The sequence below is a fragment of the Melospiza melodia genome, unplaced genomic scaffold, assembly GCF_035770615.1.
Source record: "Melospiza melodia melodia isolate bMelMel2 unplaced genomic scaffold, bMelMel2.pri scaffold_32, whole genome shotgun sequence".
NCBI lineage: Eukaryota > Metazoa > Chordata > Aves > Passeriformes > Passerellidae > Melospiza > Melospiza melodia.
In genome coordinates, this window is record NW_026948638.1 from 7,472,108 (window position 1) to 7,488,644 (window position 16,537).

The following is a 16,537-nucleotide window of genomic DNA, read 5'->3' on the forward strand; positions in this document are numbered from 1 at the left end:
CTTAGGAAGGACATTGATATGCTTGAGCACATCCAGAGGAGGGCAACAAGGCTGGTGAGGGGTTTGGAACACAAGCCCTGTGAGGAACGACTGAGGGAGCTGGGGCTGTTTATCCTGGAGAAGAGGAGGCTCAGGGGTGACCTTATGGCTCTCTGCAGCTTCCTGCAGGGAGGTTGGAGCCAGGTGGGGTTAGTCTCTTCCACTGGGCAGCACTGACAGAACCAGAGGACACAGTCTCAAGAGACAGCAGGGAAGGGATAGGTTGGATATTAGGAAAAAATTTTCACCAAAAGAATAATGAAGCACTGGAATGCTCTTCCCAGGGAGGTGGTAGAATCACCATCTCTGGATGTGTTTAAAAAAAGCCTGGACATGGCACTTGGTGCTGCAGTTGAGGTGTCAGGGCATAGGTTGGACTCGATGATCTGAGAGGTCTCTTCCAGCCTCATTATTCTGTGATTCTGTGATTCTGTGATTCTGTGATTCTGTGTGTGTCCATGGCAATATCACAGGTACTCTTGGGCAAAGTCTCTGAAGCTGCTTTTACTTAACTCAGCAGTGTCTGTCAGAAGGAGAGGACAGAAATGGGGTGAAGAACCTGCTAGAAGGAATTTTGGCTTCACTGATAATTCTGGCAAAGCTTTTATTGATTTTGGTGGACTGCAGTTATCCATGTCTTTAAACCCATCTATTTGGTGATGTCTGAAGGGGGTTTGGGATATTTCATTGTATTTGTTTCTCCTGTGTGCTCTGTAATGCCTTTTGATACATACACAGAGGATGCACAAAGATTTAAACTTGGGCTCCTGATCATATATAAACTCTTGTGATGTTTCTAAGAGATAAATACATTATCTACAACAGTATTAATTAGATATTATATACTATTAATTGGATAATATTGGAGATTAAATTGGTGAACCTGTTTTAATAAAATCCAGAAACAATGAATGAATTGTTCTCAAAACTCTACAAAGAGGCTGAAAAGATCAAGCAGTGGAAACTGACTGTGGAAACTGAACTAAACCAGAAAGAAAGAAAACTCCAAGAGAACAGAAAGATTATTGAAGCACAGAATAAAGCCATTCAAGAACTGCAGGCCAGTATTGTATAGTGTACATTGAATAAATGAAGTTCAGTGCTTCCTGATTCAGTATGACACTATTATTGATACAATTAAATATTAAAGACTGTTGCAGTTTGGTTTGTGCCTTGAGAAAATGATTATTTTGAGAAGTTGCAGGCACCTGTCCTGTGTGAGGGTGTGTATGAAGAATACACCTGTAAATGTCTCAGTTGCTGGTAAATTATTGTTCATTAATTATTACATCTTTCATGCAAAAGATGACTCAGCATGTAATACAGATAAAGCAGACTTCTGTCTACTGATGCCCCAAATGATTTTTCATGAGGGATTTGAGAAGTTCAAGTGCATTTCTAATATATTTTTCAATAACAGTGTCTTTTTGCATTTGTTCCCTATGAAATCAGTTTGAAAATGAGAAACTCCATTTGAAACTGGAAGGTGAGATATGTGAAAATAAAGATCTCTTGAAAGAGTAAGTAATAGCACCAAGTATATACATTTGTGGTGGAAATAATCAGTTTCCATGTGGGCAGTTTTATGCAGCTGTTAAATTTTGAAGGTCATTTCCATTGTTACTCCTTAGGTGCACAAAGCACTGTGCACTCCTGTGCAAACATGATATTTTTCCCTCCCTTAGAGCTGCTGCTTCAAGGCATCTGTGTAATCTGCTCAAGGAAACCTGTACTCGCTTCACAGAGAAGACCAGCAAATGTAAATGCTTTTTTAGCTTTTATTTATCAGAGTAAATGTACTTCTAGCTTGCTCTAAATTCACAAACAGAAGAAAGAAGAAGAAATTTCTCGTGCTGTTCAGAAAAGTTCTCCAGTTGAGATCGACTGGATGTGGCTCTCAGAATGAGAAGTGAATTTTAAGTGGCTCACAAAATTGGAAGTGAAGCCCCAGGTCTAACAGACTTGTGGTTTGTAATGCTGAATGCAGAGGGCTTTTGAAGGCAGTGAGATTGTTTGCTGCAAGGTTGCCAGCCTGGGAGCTCTTTGGGTGCCCAAACAGTGCTCCAGGTTTGAGGCAGTGCCCACAGCCCCAACTGGCACTGGAGCCACTGCAGAGCAGGGCAGGGCTCCCCAAGGCTGCCCAGCCCATTGAAGCTTTGCAGTCCCAGCCACACTCTGGGAATATATTCAGACATGAGAAGTGACACTTCATGCCTGGTTTTAGGCAGTAGAATCTGCTCAGAATTCCCAGCACTCTGGAACAAATTTCCAGAGCTGACATTTCCTGTTTTCAGCCATCACACATTTGTGGGGAAAAAGGTCTGAACCCCAAGGTATAATGAGTAACTGGAATTCTTCTAATGAAACTGAACTAGCCAAGACAGTTGGATAACTTATTGAAGTTTAAATTCTTGAGGTTTTAAAATATGTTATTGATTGGGAATTTTACTTTATATGCAATTTAGAATTGTTATTATAATTAGAATTTTACTAACTTGATCCTGGATACTTAAGAAGTGTCTATCTCTTTTTAGCCTTAATTCTAGAAACCCTGGTATATAGATGTACTGTTCTTTTTTGATAGCTGTTTCTGTTACTGTTCTCTTTTTAATTGTTTTCTTAGGAAAAAATTGTATCAATTACAAAAGTGAAAGGAAAGAAGGAAAATATGGATGTGGAGTGTTGAAATTTTATGACAGCTCTGTGGTTATAGGTATCTGCTGATAGGAAGAAATTCAGTGCTAAACCCTAGATTACAGTTTATCAATACTAACACTTTTGATACATTATTATTAAACAGTATTAATACTATAATAATTAATATTGTCACATAAACTGATCCAGAATTACACTTTTCAGAGAAAAAATATCTTAGGAAGGAAATTTAAAAGCTGAGCTTGCCTAATGTTTCATTGAAACAAACATTTTCCCTAGATTCTGTAACTTTTGGCACCATGTTTCATAATGACTTATTTAGTAAGAATGGAGCTGATAATTCCTTTTTAAATTTATTATGCTGATTAAGTATAATGACTTGGACAGCTGGAATTCTTATCCAAAAGAAAAAGTTTCTCATATGTTCTTGCTTTGATAGATGAACAGGAAAAGGAAGCAACAATACAATTGTATGAGGAACTTCACAGCAACATAGAAGTAAGTGAGCAAGCTGGATGAAAGGAATGTGAGTTATGTGAGCTGAGCTGAGTTCCATGTTTATGTTGGGATACTGTTTGTATCCATCATGTGTGGGTATCATGTCATGTGTGATGCAGGAAGTTGGGTTTTCAATCCCTTTTCAAGAATTATTTTTGTGTTCTATAAAGCATATTCAATGGAGAAGGTGCAGCAGTGTGTGGGATGTAGATCCCTGTGATCTGGGTGATGTGTGCTTAGTGCTGGGTCACTGCACAGCTTCTGGCTTCTTTCTGGGCTCTGTTTCACCTCCCTGCTGGTTCCTCAGAATGGCTGAGGTGGGCAGCAGCCCCTGGAGAAGTTCCAGGGTTTCCAGTATTGAACTTCAAATATTAAATTTTGTTTTTAGAGAATGACAGTGGCATTTGAAGAGCTTCGTGTGCAAGCAGAGAACGACAGATTGGAAATGAGTTTCAAATGTGAGAATTCTGTTTATTGAGTTTATGCAGCTGGCTCAGTTTTGTACTTCATAGCTTGTGTTACACATGCAGTGTCAGGGCAGAGAAATGTGAAGGGTTGGAATGGTGAGCAGCTCACACTGAGACACTGGGACCCTTCTTTTATTCATGCTGCCTTTGGTCACTGCCTGGCCCCTTCTGTTGCTGTTCCACTGGGCCAAAGCTGGAACTTCATTTCTCAAACAGTCACTCAAAATTGAAGTTTTGTCTGTGAAGTACAGTCTAGAGATCAATACTTACTTCCCATAGTTTGTTTAATCAAATGATAATGCACTAGTGTATAGCTACAGAAACTTTAGCTAAATGCTCTCTCTCTGTATGTATAGTCTGGTATGTTCCTGTTTCATTCTCACATGCTCTTTTCTGTTTGTATTTTGATTATAAAATCAAACATTGCCTCAACAATTACTCTTGGGAAACAAATGGTACAGCTGTACAATTCCAAGCAACCTTAAAGTGGAAGTTGTATTGAACTTGGAGTATATTTCAGCTAGAATGTTAACTATGGATGTTACTGTATCTCCAAAGTAAAAGAAGAAGCAGAAAAAGTTGACAAGTTTGAGAAAGAATGCAAACTGGAAGTCAGTCAAAAGGAAAAGCAAGTTTGCTCATTTTACCATCTAAGATGTAGAGCTTTATTTGTGACTAAAGGGGAAATGCAAGAGCCAAGAAGTGTTTCTGGGTATTAGTAAAAAAGACAAAATAACATCTGAAGCTGCATTTAAGTCAAATTCTGCTAAGTTTACTGGTGTTTGAGTACCTTTAGTCTCCTGGAATTTATGGTTTGATTTTGGAGAACTTTTTTGATTAGAGTTATGTGACTTGATCAATATTTGGCTAAGATTATATCTAGACAAATATTATCTATCTGTCTGTCTTTCTGTCTGTCTGTCTATATTTCTGTCTATCTATCTATCTATCTATCTATCTATCTATCTATCTATCTATCTATCTATCTATCTATCTATCTATCTATCTATCTATCTATCTCTGTCTGCCTGTTTGTCTGTCTGTCTATCTGTCTAATCTAACTTGAATGACAGCAAAATGTCTGCTTATCATACCTGGGTACAAATGAAAATTAATATCTGTCCCTTTCCCAGACTTCATGATGATATTTCTTGCATTTTTCTAGATTTCAGCTCTTACCATACAGAGAGATGAAAAAGATGATGTCATAAAAGACATCAAGGCTCAGCTGCAGACATCACAAAATAAGATTGCTGACTTAATGGAAGCAAAATGTAAGAGTTCTGCCTGCTGTGTTTAAATGTAATTGTTTATCGAATTTAAATGTGATTGTTTATGATTGTTTATTTATTATATGTAATTGTTTATAGAAGCATAGAAACAGGGCCATAGCCTTGTTCTGTTGCTGGTTGGCAGCAGAATTTTGGGACTTTGAAGGCCTTATTTTTGTTTGGAGCAGGAGCTGCTCATGTGGGAGCAGGACTGGCAGGGCAGTTTTTAGGGTGAGTCAAGCAGTGAGAGTTTTTGAAAATTGTAAGGGGAAAATGTGTTGCTTCAGTTTTGCAAATGTACAGTCAGGCAGATGTCACTGAGGAAACTTACTTTTCAGAACTTGATTTTCAATATTTTTAAGCCATCTATATTCAAATTTTATATATTATTTTGTAGTATATGATGTCAGTACCATTGATTTTTGTTAAATTATTTAAATGTATGTAATTTTCCATTTTTGGCAGCATTATTTAGTAAATATTCTATTTTAAAAAATATAAACATCTTTTTTTGTTTAGTACATAATGAAGAAATGTTAAAGGAATCCCAGGTCAGTAAAGAACATTTGAGGGCAGAGCTGGAAGAGGGTAAAATTTCATTGCAAAAGGCAGAGGTACCCCTTGCCTATAGTTTTACAGTAGAAATAGACTGGATGAGTATTTGCATAAATAATTATGGATACTTTAGACATGAAACAGCTGTAGCTGTTTGTTGCAAAACATTTTTAGAAATGATATCATGTCTTGAAGGTTACTCAAAAGAACTTGTAAACTGAATTCCAGACTACAGTGAAAACATTAATTCAGGTCACTGGAGAAAAGGAAGAGCAGGAGGAAGAATGTAAAAAACTGAAGGCTTTGCTTGCAGCCCCGACAGAGGAGTTTGAGACTTCTGTTGCCAATTTGAAAAGCTTGCTGAAAGAAGAGCAAGATAGGTAAATTAATGAGTTTAAATTCCAAGAGTGATCTTACAGGTTGCAGTCTATGACAAAATCAAGAACAACTGGAAATGAAGCTGAAATTTGGAGGTTTTTCTCACACAGTGGTCTAAATGCAGATAATTTAATGTAATTTTTTTTTGTTTGTGATAGTTGATACTGTATATAAAGTAAATTTTTGCCCCCTCCAACTTTCATAATTCTCTCTTTAGGAAATACAGATTTCTGTAGGTATATATTTGTTTACTTTTATTTCTGCTGTTCTGAGGTTGTACAAGTGAAATTTGATGTGTGTTGCAGGCAGATATATCATCTGCCTGGTGAAAGGTAAATGTTCTTAAAGTGCTTGTGGTAAGACTTTGTCTTCTTGTCCTGTAAGTTTCAAATGCAGTGCTTTGTACCCTACATTTGGGGTTTTTAATTTACCATTTCCTTAGATTAAAGAAATCTGAAGATGATTCAAAGCTGCTTACCTTGGAGCTCCAGAATAAATCTGCTGAACTGGGTAAGGGTTGCAGAAAGGCACAAAATGAGCTGGGCAGTAATAAAAATGTTTTCTGCTCTTTTCTGGAAATTGACTGTCTCTGGTAGTTGGAGAAATGATTTTACAGTACCTGCACCTGTCAGGAATGCCTGGATTTATTTTTACTCAGCTGATCCCTTTTCTTTGGGGCTCATTGGTGCTGGCAGCAGCCAAAGGGCAGTGCTGTGCATTCATGCATGAATTCTTCTGGAGGTAATTTTGGTTTGCAGCTCAGAGCAGCAGCACTGCAGGTGCCAGGAGTGACTTCTGCAGCAGAGATAAAACCCTCCCATGGAGGTTTCTGTGACCCTCCCCATGCTGGAAGTGGAATGATGCTGGCAGGGGTTGTCTTTAAATATCATCAATTTGATATTTATCCCTTGGTTTCTAGGGATGTGCTCCTTAGTCCCCAGAGTAAGCGCTCTGCCTTGCTGTTGAGAACTTGTAAAAAATCCCAGAATTGTGAATGTGCACATAGAAACCATTTGGAAGTTAGTAACAACTGGTTTCCTTTCTCAGCATATCCATGAGATACCTTCAGCAGTTCAGATTTTTTTTCTGGAACAATGAAGGTGCATCAATACTTGGAGAATACTCTAGTCTTACAGTCCATGGTTTATTTGAAGCTATAATTGTGGACAACATAATAGGCTTTAAATTTTATTTAAGATAAATATTTAGTTTCTCTTCAGATATAGATTTGCTAATGTCTGAATCATTTTTTCAAGTCTACATTTAGATTAAGTCAAAAATAAGCTTTTCAGTTTCTTAACCTTATCCAGCAAGTTCTGAGAACTGGGTGTTGCAAAAGGGGAAATGTTTTATACTCCCTGCTAAATAGGAAAAATCATTTCTATTCCATTAATTTTACATTCCATGTGCTGTAGAAGAGATGACTAAAGTAAAATGTGATAAAGAAGTGCAACTTGAAGAGCTGTCAGAAACTCTGGTAAATGTTCATTTTATTAATCTCATGGCATTTGCTCTTCATATGAAATTCCTCTTGCTTTGTAAGTATCTTAAATGTCATAAGTAAACTCCATCTAGTCAACCTTAACATTTCTACTAAACTTTCTCACACACAATTTCAGTGCTTTCTTTGAAGAACTTCTTCATTGCCTCTGTTTTTCTTGTCTCCTGTGTTTTTGGTTTTTCTTGTCTCACATGTTTTTGGTTTTCCTTCTCAAGGTTTTTGGTTATTTCCTTCTTTGTTCATGCCCATTCAAAGGCCACTCCCTCTGGATATAAAGTTTTCCCATTTTTTCTTCCTTCCAGGAAGGTGATTAGCTCTGGCCTCTGTGAACCCTGCTGTGCTGTGACACAGGCCCATTTTCTGTCACAGAAGTCTAAGCTATATGAAATGCACTCTTAACAGAGGTTTATTTTCATTATAATTTTATATTTACAAGCCTAACAAGAATCCATATCAACTAAAGTTAAGATAGTCTGAAATCTTGTGTGAATTTTACTGTGTCTGCTTGTTGTTATAATCTGTGCATTGAGTGTTCTGAACTGAGTTTCACTCATTTTCTAAAATGGGTAAATTGGAGGACTTTTATTGAAGAAGAATCTTGAGGCTACTGTGGAAAATTTGCAGAGAGAGAAAAATGTGGAGAGAGAAATGAAAATGCTCTCCAGATGAGAGAGGTCTGAAGCAGGGCAATAGTAACATGTTTTTAGAAATAGTGAAGTTACACATCATGACTTGGATACAAGTTTATACATAGAAACAGCACCCAGAGCAGGGTCCCAGCCCAGGTAATGAAACTCACAGCAGGGGACAGACATGAACAGCACCGGTGTCACAGTCCACTGTCTCACACCACTTCCAGATCCCAGCAGAGACTGGAAAGATTCAATCTGGATAATCCATGGCATGGATGTTGTTGGGTTCTTCTGAAAGCCTTGTGCTCTTAGCTCACGTCTAAAAACCTCCAGCAGTTGGAGTTTGCACATGGATACTCAAAACTCTTCCTTTGCATTTTGCAGAAAGAATTCCAGGATTTGAAAGCAGAGCTGACATGTACAGCTGAGAAGGAACAAGATTATTTAAAGCAGCTTGTGACTCTGAAAACAGATCTTGAAAAAGAGGGGTATGACCATTTTGAAAATAGAATATTGAATTCGTTTTGGTGTAATACAGAAGTTGCTTTAATCCACAGTGAAATGAACTATGATTGTTTTGAACCACATATATGCCATTAATTATATACTTACATTTCTAAATTCCACTTTCTCTATTTGTATGTATTCTATGGCATATGTAGTTGTTCCATATCTCTCTGACTTATTTAACAAGAAGAGAAAGTTTCTGAATTCATTGTTAATCTTGCTTTGAACTACATCACCTTCACTAACCATTATATTTATATAAAAGTTGACTCTGATTTTCTTTCCTTCTTCTGTCACCTTTTTACATCTCTCTGACTCTGCTGCAAAGCTTATATTTGTAGATAAAGACCTGGACTTCTTTCAGCATGGAATAACACTTGATAATGGGTATGTTTAATTTAAAAGGAGATTTCAAAATGCACTTTCTTATTCCTCTTGGCCATTTGTTTTAAATTAGGTTAAAGAATGAACAGCTAACAGTGTATCTCAGTAAGCTTTCACTAGAGAAAGAACAAACAGCACAAGAGAAAAATGCTGTCCTGCAGAACTCCAGAAACTGCAAGAACAACAAGAGGCAAGTTGTAAACTTCCAGCTTTCTTGAAAGGACAATTTGACAAATTACTCAGTTTCACAAATTAGATGATGAGCTGCAACATGACTTGGGTCTGTAGAGTACCTGAGCTATTTTTTGTGTTTGAATTGGAAAGGAAGCGTATTTACATGAAGCCCTAAAGCAGATAGCCTTCCAGAAATAATGGGTTAAAACATGGAATGAGAGGCATGTAAAGAAGGGCCTAGCACTAGAACACACGGAGAAAGCACAGCACTAGGAAAACAGAGCAACAAATTAGATAAGAGGTAGAGCATCATGACAGGGGAAGAGATAGGTATAGGAGAAACTAATGGGCTAAGCAGGTTTAGAGCCAGCAATGTTGAAACGACCCTAAGGGTTTTGCCAAGCCACGGGATCTAAGCCAAATACACCGGGAATTGACCAAATTAGGAAAGGAGTTCAAAAGTTTAAAGAGGAAGACTCATCGGAAAGACCCCGTCTAGGATGAAGGCAACAGGAACGACCACCTGAAGATTCCCCAAAAGAGATGTCTCCACCTACGCTCCGCCCACGCTCCGCCTACACCACGCCCCATATGAATATGCATGATTATGTATCTGATCTGATGTAATCCTATACCCAAAATTGTATATAAGGCTTGCTTTTGCTATGTGAACTGAGAAATCCATTTTGTGATTTCTCCGACGCGTCGCTAATAAAAATACCTCCTGCTTAATTGACTTAAGTTGAGTCTGATTAGGCAGTCACTCTGCCTGTTTGGGGCAAAATTTGGTATCATTTCTGGCGACCCCGATGGGACCAGACAGGAGATCCAGGACTTGAGGGGTCCTCCCCGAGCCGGGTCTGGGGTCGGGACCCTCGGGCGCCCCTGACTAACGTTTGTCAGAAGAGACTCCCCCCCGGACCAGTGCTCTCGGTGGACGAAGAGTACCCTGCATCTCCTGCTCCAATTAAGAGGTATTTAAATTCTTTATTGGTTTTAGAATAAAGCGCTTTTATTGGGAAACGGGGGTCAGACGTGACCGCCCGAAGGGAAAGCTGGGGGACGCCCCAGTAAAGAATCACAGCTGGGTTGAAATCCTAGCATTGGTTTGCTAGCATTGGTTAGCTAGCATTGGTTAGCTAGCATTGGTTTGCTAGTATTGGTTAGCTAGCATTGGTTTGCTAGCATTGGTTAGCTAGCATTGGTTGGCTAGCATTGGTTTTGCTGGGGTTAAAAATCCCAGCTTCGGTTAAAATTAATTGGAGAAAGAAAAAAAAAAAAAAAAAAAAAAAAAAAAAAAAAAAAAAAAAAAAAAAAAAAAAAAACAGGTTAAAGTCCTGCCGGAGGGAGTATTTGTTTATCTTGGTATCTTCGATCTGTTTTTACTGTGTGGGAACTGTTTTAAACATTGTGCACTGTGTTATAACACTGTGGATTGCTTTCTGAGAGGTCTGTCAGCCAGAGATCCTTTTGTGTCTGTTCTATGTGCCTGTTGCAGAATCTTACAGGAAATATCTTGTCGCTCTCTCTGTAATCTTTTAGAAAAGACTAAGTTGATAGACGTCCGGCAAGAAATTTGTCACCCCCTGCAGTTGTTATACTGTCTACAGTTGTGATTGCATGAATCTGGCAAACCGGTATCTCGCGGTCAGTAGGCGACCTCTCGTGACCAAACCTGGTAAAACAGTCTGTTCTGACATAAGACCATAAGGTAGGAGCCTTTCACTGTACGGGTGTGTGTGTGGAGTGAGTGAGACGCAGCATTGCTGCGAAACGAGAGCGGAGTCTCGATCCGCATTTTCTGGACGAAGCGAATGGAAATTGTGCGAATGAAGTGTTAAGGTATATTGGCATATAGTGCTTGTGGAAAAGAGCACGAATACAGAGAATAGCCATGGGAAGCCAACAGAGTAAAGATATAAATATGAAAACCCCTTTAGGATGTATCCTAAAACACTGGAAGGACCTGGGAGGGATTCCAGGGGGAAACATAAGTAAAAAGACACTTCTTAAGTATTGCACACAATGGTGGCCCCTGTACCGTCTTGATGACGGAGAAAAATGGCCACCGGAGGGGACAACTAACTATAATACCATTTTACAACTTATGCTCTTCCTCCGGTGGCTCAATAAATGGGATGAGGTAATATACGCAGACATGTTTTTCACCCTAAGGAATAAACCTGAGTGGCAAAAGGAATGTGGAATTAATGTAGCCCCTCAGGACCCCCTAGTATTGGCTTTGGAAAGAGATAAGAAGGGTCCGAAGTCAAAGGACCGTTGCTGTGATGCATGCAGTATTGGACAGCAGTGTCTCAAGTTAACAAGGAGAGATAGTGGAAAGGAGAGCGAAATAAGCTTGTGGGAATACCATCCATTCGCTCCCGGGCGGGAAGGACCCCTTCCCAGACCAAAAGAGGAACAAGGGGATCCTAGCCCATTAAAGGAATTGGAGCAGTGGTGGAAATCTAAGTTTGGATACAGCCCTCAGAAGCTAGACAACGGCTGGGAGGAGGGTAGCCCATCAAAATCGGGGATTAGCGAGGGAAAGGGCAGCCCTCAGGAACCAGGTAGCCCACAGGGGTCGGGGAGCTATGCTGACAGCCCACCCAGACTGGAACTCCAAAAGGAAGAAGGCAGTCCGTCGGGAGTAGAGAGCCGGGGGGAGACACGCAGCCCGCCCGAGCTTAGTCCATATGGGGATAGTAACACATCCAGAAATGGGGGTGACTGTAGAATAGAAACTAGCACACCAAGGACTGGAGTTTGCAGAATGGAAACCAGCACGCCAAAGGCTGGGGACAAGAGCGGCTCATTGGGGGGCGACGTCTCTGAATTAAAATATAGTAAGGGGAGTGGTAATATGACATGCGAAAAGGAGACAGAGAACAACTCGCAGAGACTGAGTATAATAATACAGATAGAGGATAAAAGAGATGGGAAAGCAGCAGAGGACGAGAGGGGTAGTAGCCCGGGGCAGGATAGGAGCCGACAGATATTAGGGGGACGACAGACCCAGGACGGGAGTCGGACGGACTGTGTAATAGAGATAGGAGGTGAAAATGAGGAACTGGACATAGAGGCACAGGAAGAGGACCCCGGGGCAAGGACCAGTCACTCGTATTATACCAGATCTGTGGCACGAGGGGAGGCAAAGCGAAGAGAGGAGGGGAACCATACGATAGCTCCTCTCCGACAAATTATGCCAATGGTAGGGGAAAAGACTAAAGGTGCCGTTCTCGACAAGTGATTTGAACAATTGGAGAGATGAAGCAAGAAACTTCAGGAGGAATCCAGAGGGAGTAGCAAAGAGGTTTGAGCTAATGGCAAAGAATTTAGATATTGACTGGGAAGATATAGAGGTGATGCTGTCAGAACTGACAGATACAGAAAGGGAACTCGTATTGGAAACAGGAAAACGACATGCCCAAGTATTGTCAGGGAGACTAGAGGATAATTTCCCCAGCAGTAAACCAGAATGGGACCCGGGCAACGAAGAACACTATCGACGACTGGTGCAGTATAGAAAGCTGATCGCGATGGGCCTGCGTAATGCGATCCCTAAGGCTATCAATTGGTCGATGCTATATGACATTAGGCAGGGAAAGGATGAGACCCCGTCAGAGTTTTTGGATAGACTTAGGGCAGCCATGAGACAATACACACCCCTGGACCCAGCAACGGAAGAAGGGAAACAACACCTGTTGGGATTAATGATGGGACAGAGTAACCCAGACATTAGGAAGAAATTGCAAAAACTTGAGCATCCAGAAAATAAAAACCTGGAGGCGTTGCTGAATGAGGCATGGAAGGTATATAATAATAGAGAAGTTGAGGAGAAGAAAAGAGAGGACAAGAGGATAGCTCGAGTAGTGGCTGTGGCAGTAGCAGCTCAGAAGACAGGTTACCCGGAACCTGGAGCCAGGGGTAGGGGTAGAGGCTACCCAGTGAGAGGGGGAGGGAGGTTCCAACCCCACCCAGCTAGAGTGGGGCCAGATCAATGTGCATACTGCCTACAGACTGGGCACTGGAAACAAGAATGCCCCCAATTAAAGAAAAGGCTAATGGCCACTACTACCACCACACGGCAAGAAAGTGAATGAGGGGGACCGGTGGGCCATACCCTAGCAGACCCACTGGTTAAAATGGAGCTAGGGGAAGGTAAACAGGAATTGGACTTTTTGATTGATACGGGAGCGACTTTTTCGGTTTTAAATCAACAACTGGTACCTAAAAGTGATGAATTTGTACAAGTTGTGGGAGCAACAGGCCAACCAGAAAAAGCTTACTTTTTGAAACCTATCAAATACAAAATTGGGAAACAAATGGGAATTCACCAGTTCCTGTATTTGCCAAATTCACCAAAGCCTCTATTAGGGAGAGATTTATTGGAGAACTTGGGAGCCACAATAAAATTCAATAAAGACAGATTGGAATTTCAAGTAAACGATGAACAACTGATTACAGCCCTAAGCCTAACAATCAGTTGTGTGGAACCCAAACCTGAGAACCACAACTTCGAGCGAATCCTGAGCAAGACTTATCCATTAGTATGGGCCACGGATATACCTGGAAAATCAAAACGAGCGACACCGATTGTTGTCGAACTTAAGGTCGGGGCAAGACCGGTGGTAAGAAAACAATACCCTCTGAGGATAGAAGACAGAAAGGGAATTGAGCCCATAATCAAAAGGTTTTTAGAACTGGGGTTATTGGTAGAATGTGAATCGGATTTTAATACACCGATCTTGCCAGTAAAGAAACCTAATGGAACGTATAGGCTCGTTCAGGATCTGAGGGCAGTAAACGAAATAACCAAGACATTACACCCGGTGGTTGCTAATCCATATACACTTTTAACTAGGCTAAAGGATAGCCTGGCTTGGTTCACCGTATTAGATTTGAAAGACGCATTCTTCTGCCTTCCCTTAGCCCCCGAGAGTCAAAGGATTTTTGCCTTTGAGTGGGAATCAGTAGATAGGGGGAGAAAGACCCAACTTACCTGGACACGGTTGCCCCAAGGCTGGTCTAACTCGCCCACAATCTTTGGGAATCAGTTAGCCAAAGAATTAGAACAATGGGAAGGGCCACCGGGAGATGGCGCCCTCCTGCAGTACGTAGACGACCTCCTAATAGCGACAGTGACGGAGGAAGAATGCATTGAATGGACTATTTCCTTGTTGAATTTCCTGGGTTTAAGTGGATATCGAGTCTCTCAACAGAAAGCACAACTGGTGCAAAAGGAAGTGGTGTACCTGGGATACGAAATCTCCAGAGGACAGCGATCCCTGGGAGCAGCCAGGAAAGAGGCCATCTGCCAGATGCCCAAACCAGAGATGGTGAGAGACCTGCGCGCCTTTCTGGGGATGACAGGTTGGTGTCGGCTATGGATCTATCAGTATGGGATACTCGCTAAACCACTATATGATTTCCTGAAGGAAACCAAGAATGTCCTAGTTTGGACTCCCGAGGCGGAAGGGGCCTTTAAGAGGCTGAAGCGGGAGCTGATGAGAACACCAGCCTTAGGTCTCCCAGATGTGTCAAAACCATTCTGGCTATTTTCCCATGAGCGGCAAGGGATGGCCCTAGGAGTCCTAGCCCAGCAGTTGGGACCACACAAGAGAGCTGTGGCCTACTTCTCCAAGCGATTGGATGAAGTAAGTAAAGGATGGCCAGGCTGTCTGAGGGCAGTGGCCGCAGTGATAATTAACATAGAAGAGGCCAGGAAGCTCACGCTGGGCCAAAAGGTGACTGTGTTAGTATCCCACACTGTGTCAGCCGTGCTGGAACAGAAAGGCAACCATTGGTTGTCGCCTTCCAGATTCTTAAAGTACCAGGCCATTCTGGCTGAATCAGATTATGTAACCATTCAGGTAACTAATATTGTGAACCCAGCTTCATTCTTAGAAGGAAGAGGCCCAGAAGAACCCATCGAGCATGACTGCCTGGAAACAATTGAAGCTGTCTACTCCAGTCGCCCAGATCTCAAAGAAGAGCCGTTCGAAGACGCGGACAACTGGTTTTCAGATGGCAGCAGCTTCGTGAAGCAAGGGGTAAGAATGGCTGGCTATGCAGTCACCACTACAGAAAGGGTAATTGAGTCAAATCCCCTGCCTGCAGGGACTTCAGCTCAAAAGGCAGAGCTGATAGCTCTGACCCGAGCCCTGGAATTAGCAGAGAACATGCAAATTAATATATGGACAGACCCTAAATATGCCTTTTCTGTCGTACATGCTCATGGAGCCATCTGGAAAGAAAGAGGACTGTTGACTACACAAGGAAAAACAGTCAAACATGCGGAAGAGGTTCTGCGACTGCTGGAGGCGGTCCAACTCCCAACGCAGGTGGCCATAATGCATTGCAAGGGGCATTTGAAAGGCAATGCTATTCCAGAAATAGGGAACAGGAAGGCAGATACAGAAGCTAAATTGGCGGCCGCAAGAAATAGGGAAGCGGAAATAGCGGCCCTAATACCAGGGGAGCTGGATATCAATATCCAGCCAGATTACCAAGAATCAGATCATAGATGGATTCAAAGGAATAAGGGCAAAATACTAGAAAATGGTTGGGGTCAATTAGAAACAGGACAGTTAGTGATACCAGGAAACGTGATGTGGCAGTTTGTGAAGGCAGAACATGAGAAGGCCCATTGGGGCCTAGATTCGCTTTACCAATATTTGCAGACCAGAATAGCAGGACCAAAATTATTTACTACTATAAAACACTTTACGTCCCAGTGTGAACGGTGTCTGAAGAACAACCCGAATACAGGAACCAAAGTACACCAAGGAGCCATAAGCCGAGGTAAATTCCCAGGGGAGGTATGGCAAATTGATTTTTCTGAACTCCCAAGAAAAGGGGGGTTTCGGTACTTGTTGGTATTAACTGACACATTTTCTGGGTGGCCTGAAGCATTCCCCTGTAGGACAAATAAGGAAAGAGAGGTAACTAGAGTACTGTTGAATGAAATTATTCCACGGTTTGGGGTACCGAAGAGCATTTCTTCGGATCGAGGTACACATTTCTGTGCAAAAGTAGTGAGAGCAATAAGCAAAGCATTACAAATCAAATGGCAATTGCACACGCCCTACCGTCCACAGGCCAGTGGGCAAGTGGAAAAGATGAATCATCTTATCAAACAGCAAATTGCTAAAATATGCCAAGAGACTAATTTGCAGTGGTATCAAGCTTTGCCTATTGCTCTGCTGAGACTGAGAGTCAAGCCAAGATCGAGGGAGAAGTTAAGTCCTTTTGAAATTCTGTATGGTAGACCTTATGCTATGCAAGTTGTAAATGGGGATGTCATAGACCAGATCGGTAATCAATACATTTATGATTATGTAATTGCGGTGGGGAAACAGTTTGATAAGAATGCTACTGTGATGATCGAGCACCAACCTAAGCAACCTGATTGTAAACTGCATCCGTTTAACCCCGGTGATTGGGTGTATGTTAAGAATCTTTTAGGAAAACCCC

General features: G+C 41.4%; 1 pseudogene; it reads left to right on the plus strand.

Annotated features, from left to right (window-relative positions):
* The window catches only part of LOC134434124 (synaptonemal complex protein 1-like), a 32,755-nt pseudogene that overhangs the window by 3,976 nt on the left and 12,242 nt on the right, over positions 1 to 16,537 (plus strand).